The 13,574-nt window shown below is 38.7% G+C and overlaps 1 long non-coding RNA gene across 1 annotated transcript; it reads right to left on the bottom strand.

The window, feature by feature from the left end:
• LOC128904435 (uncharacterized) lies at window positions 1-13,573 on the bottom strand. Its single transcript, XR_008464500.1, has 3 exons — window positions 11,669-13,573; window positions 11,521-11,573; window positions 1-2,187 (listed from the first exon to the last, which is right to left on the bottom strand). It is a non-coding gene; the product is annotated as an uncharacterized LOC128904435 (long non-coding RNA).
• Window position 13,574: the final 1 nt, after the last annotated feature.

Here is a 13,574-nt window from a genome sequence, read left to right as displayed (position 1 = left end):
AAAGAGCTTAAAAGATGCATCTTACATAAAAATACAATTTTCAGTTCCAGATTTGTTTTCAGTCTGCTTCTGTAGGACCACTAAAATAAAAATGAGAATGTAAGAGATGGTATTTCAGAAAATTCTATTGTGAAAAAAACAATCATTCGCCACCTTGATATTAAAAAATGTAGCAAAGAGCAAGAGAAGTGCTGCACATCACTCAGTGCAGATGACTTTTATATTGAAGCCTTGGGAAGAAATTAATCATTGCTGTAAGTGGGCAGAACACAGCTGGGAGAGGCTGAATTTTGTTTGCAACCCAGGCAAGATGAACAGCAGTCTGTGAAGCAGCTCAGCTGGATTCCTGAGCAGCAAGAGGCTGCTAACCATCAGCCTTTTAAAACACCACAGTAGTAAAAGCCCACCAAATGGCTGCAAGAAAGTGTTTGGTCTCAGGCCCAGTGGGAATTTCCTCAGATTTCAAATAGTAGGGGCCACATGCCAAGATCCCTGCAGCATTGCTTAGCTCGAAAGTAAACAGCTGAACATATTTGGCACAGTTTTTACTACTGCTGCTCAAGAAGCTTTCATATGGTTTGTATGGGCACAGCTATCATAGCACTGGATTAGGAAGAATCACTTTTTAAGTCAATATTCTTTTGCTAAATCTCCAGAAAGTGTGTACAGGGAAGATATGAATTGACAAAAACCCACTTGAAAAATAGATAAACAAACATGCAGAATTTTTCACTCGTCACAAGCAGAAATCCCTCCCTCCAGTCATCCTCCTATTCATAAGGGCAATACTTCTGAGTATGGGTTGGAGTAGGATGTGCTCTCCAAACTTCATGAAGTACTATTTTTCTCCTTTTCCAGATTATAATTTTTCAATGATAACTTTAATGTCATCAATGTTGCAGTTACTCTAATATATAGACTTTGCCTCCTAATACACCAATGCTACTGTCAAAGTAGGCAGGTTCCAAACGTGCGGATTCACATTAGCAGCCCGGTGGTCATGTTGACATGAAAAAATGTCAGGTTCACACGTCATGCCATAACTCTTTGGTCTTCAGTTGACTGACACCTGGACATGCTGCAAGTGATAATTGAGTTGATCTTCAAGAACGAGATTACCAGAACATTATAGCACTGAGTAATACCAACTCATCTGCTCCAACAGCTGTTTTGCTGGCAGACTTCAGGGAGACCTCTTATCATAATCTCATAATGAGGTATTAATAGCAACCTCAGAGGAAACTGCTCGCTTTTTCACTAAAAGGAATTAACAGTAACTGCAAAACCCCATTTTTTGTAGTGAACAGGATGGAAACGCTGGTGACAAGGAAAGCATTGCCTGGATCCTCCTCTGCAGGTGGGAAGACACTCCTGAGCTATGTGCTTCCTTCGACAGGAAAAATCATGTCGAAAGTCCAATACTTTGTCAACAGAAAACTGAAACCAAGACAGTGGGCTTTGACGATATTTTTATATTAGGGATAGTAAGAGGAATTTTTATTTTTGCCTGCTTAGATGAGAAAAAGCATTGATCCTGTAGGAAATGGTAGTGAGAGCCACTTACATAGTGATGCTACAATGAGTTCATTTTATTGCATAATAGAGGACAAATGAAGTAGATTAATTGTAGCAGAAAAGGACCAAATCACAAAGCCCAGTCATCTCTCAAAAGCACACAAGGCTATTCTTTCTTGTGGCTGCTATAGAAGTTCTCCGAATCTTTCAAAGAAAAAAATGCCTTTGTTCAAGGTTACAGTCCTTAGAAACCATAATATCTGTATCTGGACTGTTTATAAAAATGAGTATTTCTCAGAGCAGCGTGACACCTTACCACCCAGGTTCAGTTTGTCCAAGGCATTGTACATGTGTATATTGAGGCCTACCTGCCGGGGAAAAATCTATAGCAATGTAGTTCAGATGAGCAGGTGGCAACAGCGAAAGAGGCTGCGTGGAAGAATAAACATTCAGAGAACCACAGATGCCTATTGCTGGCTGCTTTCTCCAGGACTCCTAGGCCTACAAAAGATCTCTCAGGTATTGATCCTTTTTCCTTGGTATGAAAGAGATGAACAATCCCACTGAAGTTCGCGGGAGCTGACGGATGCCATGAAAGGCTTTTCACAACAGCACTGACAAAGTTGCTTGCCTGTTTCTTCCGCCAGAGGAAAAGATCATACGGCTTCACCGCTGAAAGAAATGAAATAGCAAACAAACACTGAGCAATTCTTTTAAGGAGAAATAAATATTCAGGCTGCTCTTGCCTTCCAGACATAGAGAACCCCATCATTTCCATATGAATAGCAGGTTCTGCATGGTTTAGGTTTGAAGAAAATAAGATGAAGCAATATTTTTGCCAATAAATCTGAAGCTCTTACAATCCAAATGTTATAATCAATATTTCAGTAGTGGCATATAACAGTTAAATTAAGCTAGAATAGACATGAATTCTTCAAGATTTTCAGCACCCCAGAACACAAGGAAGAACGAGGGAGCATTTTTACAAATTAGACCCAAACAAGTATGATAGAAATTATTTGACATTGTTAAGCTTGCCCACTGTTAAGGCAAATATCCGTTTACTATGCTAACACCAATGAGCAAATTCTCTCTGTTAAAACAATTAATAGTCATTCAAAACTACACTACATCCTGAGTTTTTATCAACCAAACTATAAACAGAAAATTAATGTCAAAAGTGATATGCACATCTATATACCATGAAAAGATGCTGAGCCCTCCCTTTTTCCTCTTCCTTATTTCTTGAGATTATTTGATTCATTATTTTCCTTTTCAATGAAAAAAAGAAAAAACATTCACAAAAATAATTCTTTGCCTTTGGGCACCTACATCCCCAAGCTGGTTTATTTAGGACTTGAGCCAACAGAGGGGTTAAATGAAGCTGCAATATCTGGTAAGGTAGAGTTTTCCCCTCAGGTGACAGGCTGTTCATACGGAGCTACAGGACTTCCATACCGCCTTTCTGCTACAGCCATCCCTGACTGCATGAAGAGCCTAAATGGTTTGGCCAGCCCTTTTTTTAAATCCATTTTACTCACCAGTTGCATAATCCTTGATCGTTGTATACTATTGTGATATTATCCAAAGCAATGTTGTTTTAGCACCCTGAACAACCCTAATCTCTTCCGAGACTTGTTTCTCAGCGGAGAGCTGAGCTTGTTTCAACAGAGAGCCCTTTAGCTCTACCCATCCCGCCTTTCACAAGGCATTGTCCCAGAGGCATGGGGCTGTCCTGGTTTGTCTCAGCTGGAGATCCCGAGGCGGACAGGGTTGGTGGGACTGGCACTGCAGCCTGGCGGGGAGGCAGGCTGGGGGCGGGTGGAAGGACTGCGGCACAACACCCTTTCGCAGCCAAGCTGCTGTGGAGCTGCCAGCCCTTGCACCCCCTGCAACACAGCTCTCCCAGGGCTGTGCGGTCGTACGAACGAAATGCTAGACTTGTCTGGGGTCGGCAGCAGAAAAAAGGCAAAAAATCTTTTCCTCCTTTCCCATCTGAATTAATTGTTGGTATGGGAAGTACTTGTTTCACAAAGAGAGTATACTACTGAAATGGCTGAACGGCTGAAGCCTAATGTGGGCAGAAGGTGCGATTTTTCTTGTTATCTGAGGTTGGCAGACATGTATTTACAGATGAATCAACTCAGTTTCCTAGGCAGAGAGACAAATCAAGTCCCTAAAGCTTCATACCATGGGAAATGCTTTGCAAAGTGTTCCAAGCAGTCCTTTATCAAATAACACCATGGGTTTGAGCCAGCAGCTGCTCATCAAAGTATTGATCCTTTCCTGGCACTACAACATCTTGTTGAGATGATGACATAATGTTTGCAGTGGAGCTAAGGGCACCTCAGCCCCTCTCCAGACATGCTTCAGCACACTGAAAAGAGCAACGAGATGCAGAGTGCTGATGAATAGTCCTTTGCCTTCGAGAAAGGAGAAGCTGAATGCGAACAAGGATTTATTAACATAAATGCTTCTTTCACATTTTGAGAGGAGTGAAAACAAAAGCACATAAGCGTCAAGCTTCGGCCCATCTTACAAAACACAACAGAAGATTTCCTAAGCTTATTAGATACTGAAAGCTTACTGAACAATAAGGGTGCTATGAAAAACATTATGGCCAAACCCAAAGCCTACTGAAGGCAGTTTTATCCTAGGTCCATCATTTCTAAGCATAGATGAAAACTGACTGCTATTTCTCTACCATAATAATTTTCTCATTAATTTTACTGGGTTTAAGCATACTGCCAACTATTAGCACTGAAATAAAGTGGACATTTTCTTCTATTGTGCAGTGTGTAACAGACAGAAAATTGGAATACTATAAAGAACTCATATAGCTGCTGCTGCGGTGATTTATTCCTTTACTGCTCCCATATGTTCACACTTCAACTGGCTAATTATTTAAGAGCTATGAAAAAATTGCCTGAGCTACTTTTTCCTAAGGAAAAGGCCCCAATTCAGATCTCCTCTCATGAGACATGCTACAGAAGGAGCCAACCCTCCCGTATTCTCAGTGAAGAGAGATAGCGCACATTTCCAGTCTGCAGCTTAGATCTTAGCCAGCATAAAAACTATGCAGAGGTGGCCTTCTTTCTTCACCCACAGAAATATAGGAAAGCTCATTTTTAAACACAGCAACTTAAATAAATTTGTTCCGTTAAATTTTCTCTTGACACAAAGGAAAAAAATAATAACCACTATTCTTGGTGATACTCCAATAAAACCACATTTTAATTTGATTTCTATATAAGGCTAAGCATGTGTATCTAATGTGAATTCATATATATACATATAAACATATGCTATGTCTAAAACAATGTAATGTAACCGTACCTCTATTGTAGAGAGTTTAAGTAATACAGGCCAAAAAAGAGATGAATAATAATAAGAAATTCAGAAGGGAATAGCTTTGAGAGCAATTCATAGGTTGTACAGCCCAAGGGATTGTTATGATCATCTCCTCTGATTTTCTGCACAAAGAACACAGATTTTTAACACAGTAAAAACCTCAATCAAGGCCAATGAATTGTAGCTGAAGTACAGCATGTTTTTCAGCAAGACATTCTGTCTTGATTTAAAGAAGTAAATTTATGGAGAAGCTCCTATATCCTCTACCCAATGATGCAATCACTTACCTTCACTCTTTAGATAGTATTTCCCCTTAACTTCTTCTAGTATTAATTTCCAACCATTAAATCATGTTATAACTCTGCTCCATTCTTTGGTAGTGATTGCCATTATCATTACTTGCAACTCTTAATTTTTGCCACCTACAAATGCATGGCACCAGTGATTTTGAATTTTTAGAGCATAATAAGAATGTTGGCTAGCATTATCTGAGAACTGGTACAAACAGAAGGGTACCACATACAAATTAATTTAAATCATAGACAATAAATATGGTATGGGATCAGCTTGATATTAAAAATATTAATAATTCTGGTACTATTATTAATGTGGGAACAAGAATACAATATGACACGAACTATGAATTTAAAGTTTTTGTCATGCAGTACTTAAAACTTTTTCCAGTATCGAATATATTGGCTTCTTTTTTTAAAAAAAAAACAATAAACAAACAAAACACAAAACTCACAAAGGTTTGTCTGGTAGAAACCTATCTGTTCTTCCCTTGGCTACGTTAGCCAGTCCAATAGAAAATGCTATCTCCTTGTACAAATCTTTCCTTTCACAAAACAAAGTCAAAAAGGAGAAGACACAGAAGTTTTCAAGCTTCGTTAGTATTTCGATATTGTTTCTGTTCTGCAGCCCATGGCTGATTTTCAGAGAGACTTTTGAAAAATGATGCATAACATATTTATTTCCTCTGGCTACATGTGAGATCTTATTTTAATGACCGTGCATACTAGAATTATTACCACTATATTTCACGATTTCAGTAGAAGAGATTAATCCTTTGAGCTCTTTCTATTTAAAATGGCTTTAACTTCCAAGGAGCTGCCTGTGATTGCCTTATCATTTTCTCTTCAAAACTCAGGGACTCTCTGGTGGTTTTACGTCAGTATTCTTAGTTCATTTCTTGCACTAAGATTGCCAGTCCTGAAACAACTGTCAAGACCACTCAAGCAAAATTGCAAATTTTCATGTCAAGGTTTAAGAAGCTACGTTGTTCTTTCTTTTATTACTTTACAACATGATGCTACATGCTGTGTTGTACAAGAAAGTGATATGAATAGCGAAATACTTCATTCTCGCGTTTAGTCTGACTTCTCTTTATTCCTCCTAGCTGAAAAACTTTTACTATTCCTACCCCTTTCTCAATAGTAACAAGGTGTAAAAAGCATAAAACTATGCAGGTTTTGATTTTTTTCCAATTCCACCAAAATTCTTAAATTTGGGAAAACGTTTATCATCTTCAGCTACCCAGTACTTCGTAAATCCAAATCACTAACAAGAGCCAAGTATGGCTCTTGGATAAGGAGCAGCAATGCTTTTAAGCAAATCTATAATAAAATAGTTTGTTATTTTTATTGTGTCTTTTTTGCCCAAATATCTGGAGTTGCCCTCATTTTCTTTGCAACATAATTTTGCTTATGTCTCTTTCACCAAGCTCTCAGCCCTTCTGTTGCTAAATGAAAAGCCTTCCCAACAGTCTCACTAGTGAAATGGGTGGCTCAGCCAACAGCAGGAGCACTCAGTAACTCTCTTCTGCTAAAAGTCATGCTGGAAGGATCCTGTTACTAGACCTCCAACTGCAATACCTTCATTATACTCATCACTCTTGTTTACATTTGCTCTCATTCAAATGAAAGCATACACAAACCACAGAAACAGCAATATAAAAATTCAAGTACTAAAGAACAGCTAAGGAGATATGATATAGACATATCTTTAAAGTCGTGAATCTCATTCCTCTTTAAGAAAAAGGAAAAATTATTTTGATACAACTCACTTGACTTGAATAAGTGATATAATGTATTATACTGAAGATATTTTTGGCAATGATATCTGTGCAACACACTGCAAGGTCAACTGTGAATTTATATTCTATCCTGTATTTGTCATTCACCTTACACTACCTCAACTCACTCTACCACTAATCCTTTTCTACAGAAATTGTATTAATAGGATTTCAATACTGAAAATACGTGGAACACTAAAATAGATGGGAAGAAGGCTGTTTTCAGTTTAAGTGTATATTTCAACTGCTATGCAGAGAAACTCAGAAATGGATTAAAAAGCAAACAGTGAAACTTAATTACCTTCTAATATACATTTGGATCAGAGAAATTAATTGAGAGATAAATGGGGTTGAATAGCATAGTAAAGGCTTTGCTATCCCCAATGAATATGAAGAAAAACTAACCCCTCACACAGACACAAATTACATGAAAAAGGCACTCTGAGGCATGAAAAGTCATTGGTAGACTTAAATTAGATATAGAGATCCAAGGAGAAACCGCAAAAGGAATTTTAAAAAGCGCTGGTGATGGAGCTGGATGGGATGGTCAAAGACAAGACTAGAGCAAAAAAAAAAAAGCAAACCCAACCAAACCCTGCAGCAGTCAGTCATGAAGATTGTCAGAGAAGAAAACGTATGCTCTGAAGATAAACTGTAGATGCCAATTAACACACAGCTTGATGCTTTCTAAGAGCTGAAAATATCTGCTGAAGATAATCCATCAAAATTGCTGTGTAGTATCATGTCTCCATTCTTCTAACACATATGGGAGGAGTTAAAGAGTCACTTCTAAATAGGTTTTTGACCATAAAATGGAAGGAGCCAAGGACATGATTGATGCCAGTGGCATGCCACATGCAATGTCTCCATGCTGAATACATCTTCTGAGAAACTTTGTTTAGAACGATGGATCAAACACAGACTGGCCAGGGAATGAACTAAAGGGAACACATCTTTTATGGACTTTTATAGGTCTGGAGGTTTCCAACACTGAAGAAGGCTCAAATATCTACATACAAATTAATCAGAGGTTGTTATAAACCACAGGTCAGAGTAGGTCAGTATCAGCAGTCACAGGAGCAGTAGGACAACCAAAAAGTAAATAATCCTGAGAAATACTTCTCCCTGTGTCTGTTACATTTCCTGAAATTTGAGACGAAGTTGCCCATTAGAACCGAAATGAACAAAACCAAGATCTTGAACCAAAGCACCTAAATCTGCTGTTCAGTTCCTTCTCAGAGTTACAAGATGCTTTGTTTCAGGTACTTTCTCTGAAAACTTAAGTAATACAAACTTCGAAAAGAAGAAAAAAAAAGTGAGGCCACTTAGCAAGATTAGTATGGCGGTTCTAAAAAGAAACCTAAGGGACCTGAGAGCCCTACTCACCCTCATATTACATGCCTAGATCTGGTTTTGTATTCCAGTTAATTATGGATGATACTTAAAAAAAAAAAAAAAGCCAAGTTGGAGATCCAGAAGCAAAGCTCCAGACACCTATCTTTTACATTGTTGTATTTCATGTCCAGTTTTTAGATTAAAGCAATAGTCAACAGTTTTGCTATTTGTTATGACTTTGGAAAAAGAGTCGTTCTGTGTCTGTTCTAAGAAATTTGTCTACTCTTACTGACTTTAGACAATTGGTATCGCCTACTTCCTCATCAAGCCACAGGAGTGAGTAAGTAGGTCTTCTGGCACTTCTCAAGCTCTCCGAATACCTGGAGAAGATCTTTTAGCCCCAGGAAAAAAAAAAAAAAAAATCAACTAATGCTGCAATGATTTTTTTCTGCACCTTGTTCAGACAGCAAGTTAAATGTGAAGTTTAGAAACTGATTTGAATTGTATAATTTAAAGAAAAGAAATTTCTATCTGCAATGAACAGAAGAGAACTATCATGGCTCAGAGACAAATATGCATTGATTTATGTCTCCGCCTTTGAAGTTTTGTCATGTCACAATGCTGTGTTAAGCCTTGGTTATATCTACCAGAGGCATAAGGTGGAATTTCAAGGCACGAGAAAAGAGGACCTGTTGCTTTTGCCAGCTTCCCTGTCTTTGACCCAAGACTTCCACTGACAAAGCGTCCTTCCTCCTCCAAGTTATTTATGCCTCAAGTGCATATTGCATCAGACTTCAGGAAAGAGAAGTTTCATCCACTGAACTCCTGGTGAGCAAGCGCTCCTTTGACACACAGTGCTATTCCAGGCTACGCCCAACAGACAGAGCCAGACTATCAGTTGAGGCTGTGACAAGAATAAAAATAAAACTAAAAACTTCACCTAAAAATGCATGAACACTGTTACTAATATTTTAGTGAATGATAGCTTTTGAAAACTACCCACATCGATCACTCTTCTAGAAGGAGAAACAAGAGACAAAGACATTTACCTAGAGACAGCACATATTTATTTATGCTCTTTTCCGTTTCACAGTCTTCTTTCACTGTTACTGAATACAAAGTGTAACTGCACAATTCCGTACATGTGACTACCAGCATTAAGTGTTCTTAGCAAGTTTGCTCTTATTTTCAAAATTTTATTCAATTCATGTGCAATAGAGGAGGCCACTTACAGAGAAAAAGTTACAAAATGCTATGATGACTGTCAGTCTGCAATGATGACTCCTCCTGGCCATTGCTCTTTCATGTCAGTTCCTTCACCCTTTTTTCCTCTCCAGTTTTCTGGAGAAAAACTGCACTGCACTGAAGAGCTGTTGTGACTATGTAATTTGCTGGACCATGTTTAACCTCTGTCCACCTACCTATTGGCTATCCCTCTTTAACATCCCTCTGTTCTTTCTTCCATGGTTCTACATGGCTACTTCCCCCATTTATCTTACCTTGCCTCGTATCTTTTTGTCAGCAGGAACTGTACCTTCTGGGATTGTTGTCTTCCCCAGTATAAGTGGCTTGCTCTGTTTCTACTGTCCTTTTCTTTTTGTGCAGAATGCTGGTTTTGAGTTAGCTTCCTTGGCAACTTTACTCCCTTTGCACAGTTTTATTTTAAAAAAGAACTGCTTCTTCTGTGATATTTACAATAAAGTAGATGGATACAATGGCTCAGTAGAAAGGCACGTGCATGGACCAAACAGAAACAGTGACCAGCGACCGTAGAAAGCCCTGCGTGCTACATGCAGAAGCGCTTCCACCAGTTCGTTAAAGCAGTAAAAGCATGTGTAGAAACTAATGCTTCAACATAGAAGCAGCTCATTTGAATCATTTATTTTTTTTTCCTTATTGATTAAAGCAAACAAAACCATAGAGAAACATAGTCTTGTTAGCTTGTAGAATAAGTCAGTTTAAACCACACCTTGCAGTTGCATCTATGTTACAGTGCATTGCTGACACAGCGATGTAAGGATAAGCATGAAAAAGCACACTCCCTAGCTCACACAACTTTATCAGCAAACCCTCCTGACTTAGCAGGGGAGTGCTGTTGTCAACCTAGTTAATTTTATTTAGAGTCAATCTATACTTCCCCGTGCATCATCAGAAAAGCTTCTTTTTCCAAAATACACTGCACCTCCACAGAAAAGTCTACCTAAACAACTGTACCACCACAGCTATATTAGCAGAAGCTCTCTAGAACAGATGTACTGAAAACCAATATGGTATAACTGAATGTCTGCTGAAACACATGCATACCAGCTACCGCACTAAATAAACATCTCAATGTCTGCTTTGTTCAAAATATTGCTAGTGCAAGCTCCAACACTCCTAATTTTGATCACCCAAGAACATGGCTACATTTCTACATTTCAGAACATACAGAAACTTCCTGAGCATCCTCAATAACATTTACCAACCGTACACAGTGACTCAATTCTGAAAAATGCCCAAGAAAAATGAAAGCGGAGAAAAAAGGAAAAAAGAAAAGCCCACAGCCCACAAACCCCTCGTTAGCTCAGTACATTATTTGCCCACGCTGGCAGCAAACCTCTTCCTAACTATAGTTTCTTGCATACAACTTGGCATGAAACAAAAAAATACTGCAGTATTTCAATATTTCTTCGTGCTCTGAAGTAACAAAAATTCCTACACAAGTAGTAACTGAACTACTACTGCAAGTTTATAATGCAATCCCAGTAGAGCAGAACTAAGTTACTACAGCTGTGCGGACTTTGAAAGAACTAGTTTGAATGTTTGAAGCAGCATAACTCTAGTTAAGCACAACTCAACATTAACCAATTTCCCGAGGGCTTATTTAGATTCTTGGGAGTGTTTGAAGATTATGCTAATCAGCTGCAGCAGGTGAGTCCCAGTGGTGACTGCAGAGTTGTTACACTCCTTGAATGACAGCACCTGAACACTGGCAGTTCCCCTTCTCAAACACAACAAAGAGGTTCACAGCTGAATCTGTGTACACCCTCAGCTGCCCATGCTACATTTCTGTAACCAAAAAACTTAAATAGGAACACTGCTAAAATACATGTTCAGAGCACCTTCTCCTTCCAAGTACTGTATAGCTGGGAATTTAGCTTTTTACGATACTCTATTCATACTGTTTTATAAGTGCTTTTCAAGGACACAGTCTTTGTGGTCAGATCACCTTAAGTAATTGGCATGAAGAATTGTACTTAAATTACCTGATGGGGTCTTGAAAGGTTACTCCTTCCAAATCCCTTCCACCTTCAGAACCCTGTCAACACAGGTTTGTGTCAGGCATAAAATAAAATACAGAATAAGGAAAAAATATAAAAGTGAATGGAAAGGGAATGAAAATAATATCCTTACCTTCTTGAAAGTCAACAACAAAGAGGGTCCAGTCCAGCTCTGGATGACTTCAGTCCAAGGATCTAAACTAGCAGCAGTTCTCCACAGTAGCACTGTCTGAGATTTTCTAACGGTGTACTTCCAGTTCTTCTTGATACAAATGTAGCGCCATTTGCAGGTCAGACTTATTTATGTGAAAAAATCTATGCAACAGTTATTTGTTTCCAGTATAAAATTCTGCACCACACTAAAAATTTAAGCACCTGAAATATACTGAATATAATGAAAACTAAGTAATACAGTTAACTTTGTACTGACTTTATTATGTAATTCAATAAAACCTCCACTCCTAAAATGAACCAGAAGTTCCACATGGCTGCACCAGACTGACACAAAAGTTAAATGGTGTTACCTCAGGATTCAGGTCAACTTTTACAAGGATGACAGATGGTTTAGGCTATCTAGGCTGAAGCTAATTATGTTTCCCTTTGACATGAACAAATAAAAAGAACATATATATAGTTTCAACATCCATATTAATGCTAACAGTAGAATGTATCTTTAATGTATTTATCACTTTTTTGACTGTCACAATGGAAAAGTACCTCATTTTTGTATTCTAACAGCAACAAGTCTAATTTAAATTTAGCTAGCGAAGACCAAGCAAAGTTCCACTCATGACCTTGCAGGTTCCATTTTCACTTTAGCTAACAGACATAGCTCATATTACATTATGTTTCTTGTGTATTCTATTAAAGCTGCTAATACTCAAGGTCATGATGCATTACAAAAAGCTTACAGGTCCAGAACCTGTAAGAGGGATCCTATTTAAAGGACACAAGTAGAGAAGAGGACACTACCCATAGCATATTTATCTATAAGAAGCATTGAAATTACTGGGACACGCAGCTTTCACTTGAGGGCTGTGACATTTTAATTTTCAGTTCTTAGAAGGTAACTGCTAAAGTAAATCCCCAAACAGGCAGAAAACATCATTGTTTTTTATTCTTAATAAATAACTTACACATGAAATACATACTAAAGAACAAATGTTGCATTGCAAGTCAGGTATTGTACTACATGCCAGGTTTTGAGTTAATTATGGCAGAATGTTCCTTGAACAACCTTTGACATATTAAATTAGTCTTGCATTAGGATGCAGAAAAAACATCTGTAAGTCAGCACTGTTTTCTCAGGAGCCATACTCCAAAGAGTAACATAAAACCATACCTATTTTGTTTGCAGAAGTCATGTATCCTTGGATCAGAATTGCCGAGAACTCTACAGATACATATAAAGACTCTCCATCTTGTATCATCTCACAGCAAACAAATGAAGTGGATACAATAATTGGATAAGTCCTATCTTTAGCACTTTAAAGCTGAGAAAGATTAAAGTTGTCCCCTCCTTTCTCCCCAGGTAACTGGGTAAATAATTGTAAATAATTGGGGGACAGAGGGGAATGGAAAAAATCTGATGGCTTGTATTATAAAAACTGGTTAGATCTAATTTGATTTAAATTTGTCCTCTAATCTTCCATTAGTATCTCCTTCCATTGACACAGCAAGTTCTGCATTTCTTCCTGAAGAGTGCTCTGAATTACTCTTTATGGTTAAATCAAAAAGGATCAAAGCCTGAAAACATCACACGCTGAGTACCATGAAGTAAAACCTGACTTTACACAAACACTTCAGTGAATCACAGGAGCCAAGAGCGGGTCTCTGTACGGTGCCGGCTGGCACCTTATGCACCACACAAGGCCAGGGAAACGAAGGGAAGAGAGAGGCTCCTTGGCGCCGGCGGCCTCCGCCTGGGTTTACACAGCGGCGACAGGGCCCGGCCGAGGCTGCCGGCGCCGTCCCGCCGGGCACCACCGCTGCCAGCCGCTTCCCCGCCGCCTCCCGACGGGCGACGGTAGACGCAGCCC

The sequence above is a fragment of the Rissa tridactyla genome, chromosome 1 (assembly GCF_028500815.1).
Source record: "Rissa tridactyla isolate bRisTri1 chromosome 1, bRisTri1.patW.cur.20221130, whole genome shotgun sequence".
Lineage (NCBI taxonomy): Eukaryota > Metazoa > Chordata > Aves > Charadriiformes > Laridae > Rissa > Rissa tridactyla.
This window is presented reverse-complemented; position numbering and strand designations above follow the sequence as displayed.